A 9509-nucleotide genomic window follows, 5' to 3' on the forward strand; every position below is an offset into this window, starting at 1 on the left:
TCATCTGTTGATGGACATCAAGGCTCCTTCCACAGTTTGGCTATTGTGGACATTGCTGCTAGAAACACCAGGGTGCAGGTGTCCTGGCATTTCACTACATCTGTATCTTTGGGGTAAACCCCAGCAGTGCAATTGCTGTGTCATAGGAGAGATCTATTTTTAACTCTGTGAGGAACCTCCACACAGTTTTCCAGAGTGGCTACACCAGTTCACATTCCCACCAACAGGGCAAGAGGGTTCCGCTCTCTCCACATCCTCTCCAGCATTTGTTATTTCCTGTCTTGTTACTTTTCACCATTCTCACTAATGTGAGGTGATATTTCATTGTGGATTTGATTTGTATTTCCCTGATGGCAGTGATGTGGAGCATTTTGTCATGTGCTTGATGGCCATATCTAGGTCTTCCTATGTGAGATTTCTGTTCATGTCTTTTGCCCATTTCATTGATGGATTGTGTTTCTTTGCAGTTGAGTTTCATAAGTTCTTTATAGATCTTGGATACTAGTCCTTTAACTAATACGTCATTTGCAAATCTCTTCTCCCATTCTGTAGTTGTCCTTTAGTTTTGTAGACTGTTTCTTTTGCTGTGCAGAAGCTTCTTATCTTGATTAAGTCCCAATAGTTCATTTCTTTTAATAATAAATATATTTTATTGGTGTTCAATTTGCCAACATACAGAATAACACATTCCGACCAATGTGTAAGAGGGTTCCCTTTTCTCCGCATCCTCTCCAACATTTGTTGTTTCCTGCCTTGTTAATTTTCCCCATTCTCACTGGTGTGAGGTGGTATCTCATTGTGGTTTTGATTTGTATTTCCCTGATGGCAAGTGATGCAGAGCATTTTCTCATGTGCATGTTGGCCATGTCTATGTCGCCCTTTGTAAGAGTTCTGTTCATGCCTTTTGCCCATTTCATGATTGGGTTGTTTGTTTCTAAGGTGTTGAGTTTAATAAGTTCTTTATAGATCTTGTAAACTAGCCCTTTATCTGATATGTCACTTGCAAATATGTTTTCCCATTCTGTAGGTTGTCTTTTAGTTTTGTTGACTGTATCCTTTGCTGTGCAAAAGTTTCTTATCTTGATGAAGTCCCAATAGGTCATTTTTGCTTTTGTTTCTTTTGCCTTCATGGATGTATCTTGCAAGAAGTTACTGTGGCCGAGTTCAAAAAGGGTGTTGCCTGTGTTCTCCTCTAGGATTTTGATGGAATCTTGTCTCACATTTAGATCTTTCATCCATTTTGAGTTTATCTTTGTGTATGGTGTAAGAGAATGCTCCAGTTTCAGTGCGATCTGGTCTTGGACTTTTGTGTCTTAGGAGGCTTTGGATGACTGCTTCAATTTCCTCCCTGCTTATTGGCCATTTCAGGTTTTCTATCTCTTCCTATTCCAGTTTTGGTAGTTTGTGATTTTCCAGAAATGAATCTATTTCTTCTAGATTACCCAATTTATTGGGGTATAGCTACTCATAATACATTTTAAAATCATTTGTAAGCCCTTGGTATTGGTTGTGATCTCTCCTTTTTCATTCGTGACTTTAAAAAAATATTTATTTATGAGACACACACACAGAGAGAGAGAGACAGAGAGAGAGAGACAGAGAGAGAGAGAGAGGCAGAGACACAGGCAAAGGGAGAAGCAGGCTCCATGCATTCAGGTTGTCCGACTTGGGCCTCGATCTCGGGTCTCCAGGATCAGGCCCTAGACTCAAGGTGGAGCTATACCACAGAGCCACCTGGGCTGTCCTTCATTCATGACTTATTAATTAGAGTCTTCTCTCTTTTGTTTTAAGTAAGGCTGGCTAAGGGTTTATCTATCTTATTAATTCTTTCAAAGAACCAACCCCTGGTTTTGTTGATCTCTTCTGCAGTTCTTCTGGTTTCTATTTCATTGAGCTGTGCTCAAATCTTTATTAACTCTCTTTTTCTTCCTGGGGTAGGTTTTCTTTGCTGTCCTTTCTCCAGTTCCTTTAGGGGCGAGGTTAGCTTGTGTATTTGAGTTTTTTCAAATTTTTTTTTTTTTTTTTTTTTTTTTAGTTTTTTCAATTTTTCAGGGAGGCTTGTATTGCGATGTATTTCCCTCATAGGACTCCTTTTGCTGTATTTCAAGATTTGAACAGTATCGTCATTTTCAGTAGTTTTCATGAATCTTTTTAATTCTTCTCTAATTTCCTGGGGGACCCGTTCATCTTTTAGCAGGATGCTCTTTAACCTCCTTGTGTTTGAGTTTCTTCCAAATTTCTTCTTGTGATTGAGTCCTAGATTCAAAGCACTGTGGTCTGAAAATATGCAAGGGACTACCCCAATCTTTTGGTATAGGTTGAGACCTGATTTGTGACCCAGCATGTGGTCTATTTTGGAGAAAGTTCCATCTGCACTTAAGAAGAATGTGTATTCAGTTGCATTGGCATGCAAAGTTCTGTAAATATCTGTGAAATCCACCTGGTCCAGTGTATCATTGAAAGCTCCTGTGTCTTTGGAGATGTTGTGCTTAGAAGATCTGTCATTTGGAGAAAGCTCTGTCTTAAAGTCTCCCAGTATTAGTTTATTATTATCTAAGCATGTCTTAACTTTGGTTATTAGTTGATTGATATACTTGGCAGCTCCCACATTAGGGGCATAAATATTCATGATTGTTAGGTCCTCTTGTTGGATAGACCCTTTAAGTATGATATAGTGTCCCTCTTCATCTGTTACTACAGTCTTTGGGATAAACTTTAATTTATCTGATGTGAGGATCACTACCCCTGCTTTCCTTTCAGGACCATTTGAATGGCAAATAGTTCTCCAACCTTTCATTTTCAGGCTTTAGGTGTCCTTAGGTCTAAAATGAGTGTCTTCGAAACATCAAATAGTTGGGTCTTGCTTTTTTAACCAGTCTGAAACCCTGCATCTTTTGATGGGATCATTAAGCCCATTGACATTCAGAGGTACTGTTGAAAGATATGAATTTAGTGTCATTATGATACCTATTCAGTCCCCGTTTTTGTCGATTGTTTGTTTAGGCTTCGTCTTTCTTTAGAGGGTCCCCCTTAATATTTCTTGTGGAGCTTGTAAGGTGATCACATAATCTTTAGTTTCTGCATATCATGAAAGCTCTTTATCTCTTCTTCTATTCTGAATGAGAGACTTGCTGGCTTTCTGGAGAGAGAACAAGTATTCTTGGTGGCATGTTCTTCTCCTTTAGGACCCTGGATATATCCTGCCAGCCTTTCCTGCCCTGCTGGGTCTCTGTGGAGAGGTCTGATATTAATATAATATTTCTTCTCATATAAGTTAGGGATCGCTTGTGTCTTGCAGCTTTAAGGATTTTCTCTTTATCTTTGGAATTTGCAGGTTTCACTATTAAATGTCGAGATGTTTTATGGTTTTTATTCATTTTGGTGGCCCCTTCTCTTTCTCCTGTATCTGAATGCCTGTTTCCTACCATAAATTAGGGGTGTTCTCAGCTATGATATTCTCAAATATGCTTTCTGTCCCTATGTCCTTTCTGGTGCCCTCTGGACCCAATTAAACATAGACTTTTCTTTAAGAGGCTGTCATTTATTTCCCTTATCCTTTCCTCATGATCTTTTAATGTTTTTTTTCCCTCTTTTTGTCCTCAGCTTCCTTCCTTGCCATCAACTTGTCTTCTGTGTCACTCACTCTTTCTTCTACCTTTTAACCGTCATCCTTAAGACCTCCAGTTTGGATTGCATCTCATTTAATTGGTTTCTCATTTCAGCCTGATTTGATCTCAATTCTGCAGTCATGAAGTCTCTTGATTTTTTATGCTTTTTTCCAGAGCCACCAGTAGCTTTATAATTGTGCTTCTGTATTGGCCCTCTGACATCGAATTGTAATCCATATTCTGTAACTAGGGGCAGAGAGTACTGTTTCTGATTCTTCCTTTTGTGGTGAGTTCTTCTTTCTACCCATTTTCCTCAGTGCAGAGTGGCTGTATGAACGGGCTTCATCAAGAATATCAACCACGACCTAAGTAAATTTGACTGTAGATAATTCAGCCAAGGTCAGAGACCAGAAATTGAAAACAAAGATGAGAATGAAATAAAACAAAAGGACCACTAAAATGAAAAACACATTTTACAACTAAGTAGTAAAAAATAAGGGGCCAGGAATCCTAGAGAAGAAGAGATAAAAAGGAAAAGAAAAGAAAAAGAAAGAAAAACGGGTATGAAAAAAGGGGGGGCCCGGGACTGAGAGATGGTGGTTGGGAAGAAGTTGTATTGGAGAGAGAATTTAGTCTACCTGACGCGTTCTAAGGGGTGATCCTCTTGTTTCTGAGTATATTGTTTGGTATATTAGAAGATGCTTATTCCCGAATTTATATAAACCAGAAATATTTGTTTAAGGGCGCAACATTGACCACCAAAACATAAATGAGATAAAAGAGGGGGCAGAATGGGAATTAGGCATCTCACAGGATGAACCAGCATAGTGTTACCACTTGGATCTGGTACGTGGTGGTCATATTTTAGAAGGTATTACCTTCTGCTATTGTAGAACAAAATGAGGCCGAGAAAAGAAAAAACAGAAAACAAAAAGAGTATATGTTGTGTATCTCCCAAAATTAAGTTGAGTATGTTGAAGGGAATCTAGAAGTACAAAGTATATCTAGGACCTGTAATTGTAGAAATATCAAAGTCAAAAAGGAAGAAATTTAAAAATGAAGAGGTGGTAAAATATTGTAGTTAAGGTGGGAAAAGAGAAAAGAATTGGAAATTTACAGTCTGATATAAAAATGAGTTGTACTGGAAAAAGGAATAAAATAAAAAAGGAGGGATACCCTCTAGTTCTACATACTGTAAATCCCTTGACTTCCCCTGGAGCTTTCCAGTGCTGCTTGGTCAAGAACTTCCTCTTCCCCTGTCCTTCCAGCTGGTCGTCTGGGGGAGGGGCCTGTTGTGGGGACAATCAGGGTGTGCACCTGGGGGAGCTGCCCCACCCCCTGCCAGGTGCACGGCTCAGTGGGACCTGTTTATCCTGTGAGGCCCCTGTCCCCTGGTGGCCCCACTTTGTCCCAGGCACAGGGTGACACGAGGAAGAACAACAACACTGGGGGCTGCCGTGTCCCCAGCTCTGGAGTCAGCTCCCTGCAATAACGACTGCAGCTCCCAGTCGGCACTGGCCTGGATGCTCGGGGGATGGGAGGCACTGACCTGCACAGCCTGGGGGCGCCTGATGTTCACTGTCCTGTGCCCTCCCTGCCTCCGCCTTTCCTGGGGGGAACGCCGGATCCTGGGCTGTGTCCTCTGGTGCCAGTGCTGCTAGAATCGCGCTCCCAGTCTGTGGCTCCTGAAGGCAGCCGGGCCCAGCCCCCTCCGCCCGGAGCAGCCTTCTCCCCAGGGCCCCGCCCTCCACCCTCCAGCCCTTCACCTAGCTGGGCCCACAGGCTGTCATGCTCTCCCCCAGCTGCACTTCCTCTGTTAGTGACCCTGGGAATGTGGAGGCCTCACTGCCCCTCCTGGGGTTCCCCCCGAGGTCCCTGCTGAGCCCCTTTCATCCGGGAAGCATCTGGTGCAAATTTTTAAAGTTCCTGCTTCCCCCGCGCAGGGCTCTCCTGTTGCGGAAGCTCCCGCCGGCCTCCTTAGGCCGTGTCCTTGTAGTGCCCTTCCCCCACTTGATTCTTTTTTATTATTTTTTCTGCCTTTTTTCTACCTTGTTAGAAGCGCAAACCCTTGTGTCTGCATCGTTCCAGCTGTTCTCTCTTTAAATCGCAGGTCGAATTCATAGGTTTTCATGATGATTTGAAAGTTACCTATGTAAGTTGGTGGGGAGAGGTGACTTGCGGACCCTACTCCTCCACCATCTTGCACCGCCCCCTTCCTTCAGGATTCTGAGAAACATACCATTTCTCCATAATGTCTTCAGTATCACACCATTTGTCACATGCGACTGGTGAGTGAGAATTTCAGAGGACACTTAGTACACTTTCACCCAGGAAAGGATACAAATGTTAATTCCTAAATAGGTTAAGAAGGTGGCATCCAATTATAATGGAAATTTAATTTTCTAAGGATAAAGTCACGAAAAAGTTGAAGTGAATAAATATGTATTCCATTTCTGACAATGCTGAGCTAAGTGGTTCATATCAAACTATCTATTCTAAGTTTTTAAAAAGATTTTAAAAATGTTTTGAAATACAGTTAAATACTTTTCAATTAGGACGTATGCTGATACTAGAATTCAACAACAAGAAAATGTACAACTCAAACACTGGAGAGGGATTTGAACAGAGACTTCACCAAAAATGAAACACCGATGGCATAGAAGCACATAAAAAGATGTTCAAGATCATATATCATAAAGAAATTAGAAATTAAAGCATCAATGAGGCACTGCTTAAAAACTATTAAAAATGTTAAAATCCAAAACACTGACCACATCAAATGCTGGCAAGGATGTGTATCAACAGAAAAATCTCATTTATTGCAAAACTGTACAGCCACTTTGGAAAAGAGCTTGGTAATTTCTTAGACAGCAAAACATACTCTTGCTCTCACAGTCCAATAATTTACTCCTTAGTATTTACGCAAATGATTAGAAACTTACATTCACACAAAACTCCACATACTCATGTTTATAGCAGCTTTAATCATAATTGCTGAAACGTAGAAGCAACTAAGATATCTTTCAGTACATGAATGGATAAAATGTGGCACATCTAGACAATGGAATATTTATCACCCCTAGAAAGAAATGAGCTATCATGAAGAAACCTTAAAACCATATTACTAAGTGAAAGAAGACAATCTGAAAAGGCTACATGCTATATGATTCTAACTATGTAACATTCTGGAAAGGGCCAGCTATGGAGATAGCAAAAAAAAAAATCAGAGGTTACCAGGGGCTAGGAGAGAGGGAGAAAGCAATGAACTGGTGGATCATAGGGGATTTTTATGCCAGAGAATACGTCAATACAACAGTGCTGCATACGTCATCATACATTTGTCAGTACTCATAGAATGTACTGCACAAATATGAACTCTGGATTTCAGCTGCTTAAAAAAAGATAATAATATCCCCTCAATTAAGTATATGTAACTTTGAACAGTTCTTTTTTTAAACCAACATGTTTTCTTACAAGGGACACATCTGAAATATGTGCAGAAATTTCAAGTAAAAGCATAGAAAACATACAGAAAACATATACTGAGAAAAGAAAGCTTGTATAACTATGTTAATAATAATAAAAGCACATATCTTTCAAGATAAAAAAATCACTAAAGATAAAGATTTCATAATGACAAAATTTACACAGTTCAAGCAATTGTAAATTCAAATGTCTTTAATAACAGAGATTTCAAAACAGAAAAATCATTAGAACTTTCAAGAGAAATAGACAAATCTACAGTGAATATTCTAACAAACTCTTCTCAGTAACTGATAGAGAAAATAGATAATAATAAATATGTAAAAACTATAAAATATATCTTTAAGGATAAAACACTTGGCAAGTTTAATATGCAAATTAGAACTAATTGATACATGTAAAATACTACATCCAACTACTCCAGAATTGGTATTTTTTTAAAAAGATTTTACTTATTCATCTCACACACACACACACACACACACACACACACACACACACACACAGAGGCAGAAACAGGCAGAGGGAGAAGCAGGCTCCATGCAGGGAACCCGATGTGGGACTCGATCCTGGGTCTCCAGGATCAGGCCCTGGGCTGAAGGTGGCGCTAAACGGCTGAGCCACCAGGGCTGCCCCACCCCGATGTTTCTAGCAGCAATGTCCACAATAGCCAAACTGTGGAAGGAGCCTCGGTGTCCATCGAAAGATGAATGGATAAAGAAGATGTGGTCTATGTATACAATGGAATATTACTCCGCCATTAGAAACGACAAATACAATAGTGAAAGGGAATATAAAGGAAGGGAAAAGAAATGTTGGGAAATATCGGGAAGGGAGACAGAACATAAAGACTCCTAACTCGGGGAAACGAACTAGGGGTGGTGGAAGGGGAGGAGGGCGGGTGTTGGAGGGGAATGGGTGACGGGCACTGAGGTGGACACTTGACGGGATGAGCACTGGGTGTTTTTCTGTATGTTGGTAAATTGAACACCAATAAAAGTTAATTAAAAAAAAAAAAAAAAAAAAGAAACGACAAATACCCACCATTTGCTTCAACGTGGATGGAACTGGAGGGTATTATGCTGAGTGAAGTAAGTCAATCAGAGAAGGACAAACAGTGTATGTTCTCATTCATTTGGGGAATATAAATAATAGTGAAAGGGAATATAAGGGAAGGGAGAAGAAATGTGTGGGAAATATCAGAAAGGGAGACAGAACATAAAGACTCCTAACTCTGGGAAACGAACTAGGGGTGGTGGAAGGGGAGGAGGGCAGGGGGTGGGGGTGACTGGGTGACGGGTACTGAGGGGGGCACTTGACGGGATGAGCACTGGGTGTTATTCTGTATGTTGGCAAATTGAACACCAATAAAAAATAAATTTTTTATTAAAAAAACAAGGAAATCAATTGCAATAGGAAATAGAGTGCACATAACTACACATAACATAAGCATACATAAAATAATTATAATTTTTGCCAGTAAACATATAAGTAGTTTTGAAATCTCTACAAAATAATACAGCAAAAAATATAAAGTCTGAATACCCATATATTGATTACAAACTTTGAATCTCCAAAATTATCTCATAAAACTTCCAGAATATAACAGTATTTGGTAAATATTTGAGAAATTTATACCGGTTCTCCACAGACATTTCCAGGTCATAGCCAAAGGAGATTTCATTTATTCATGAGAAATACAAAGAGAGAGGCAGAGACATAGGCAGATGGAGAAGCAGGTTCCATGCAGGGAGCCTGATCGGAACTCGATCCCAGGACCCCAGGATCATGACGTGACACTCAACCGCTGAGCCACCCGGGCGTCCCAAATACCATAATCTTTTTTTTTTTTTTTAAGGTGTAGAGTCAGGTATTTTATTTGGAATCTTTCTTGCTTCTTTTTTTTTTTTCTTGATAGATAACTTGATGATGATATTCTAAGGGGCTCTCAATGGCTGAACTCAAAATAAAATCCACAGAAAAAGGAGCTTGTTCATGAAGTGTATTCTGGTCAGCTTCCCGGGACCAAAAGAAGAACGAAGAGAACAAGTAGAAACTAAATGGCCCTTAAATTCCTCTATCAGGGATGAAGAAGGATATGATCAGAGATGGACAAACAGAGGTTTGTAAGGTACAGGTAATGTTCTGTTCCCTAACCTAGCTTGTGGATACCTCTACAATGATACGTTGTTTTGTACGCATGGTAGAGTTTTTTAAAATAAGTTTTATTTATTTATTTTTTTATAAATTTATTTTTTATTGGTGTTCAATTAGCCAACATATAGAATAACACCCAGTGCTCATCCCGTCAAGTGCCCCCCTCAGTGCCAATCACCCAGTCACCCCCACCCCCCACCCTCCTTTCCTTCCACCACCCCTAGTTCGTTTCCCAGAGTTAGGAATCTTTCATGTTCTGTC

This window comes from Vulpes vulpes, chromosome 16 (genome assembly GCF_048418805.1).
Source record: "Vulpes vulpes isolate BD-2025 chromosome 16, VulVul3, whole genome shotgun sequence".
NCBI lineage: Eukaryota > Metazoa > Chordata > Mammalia > Carnivora > Canidae > Vulpes > Vulpes vulpes.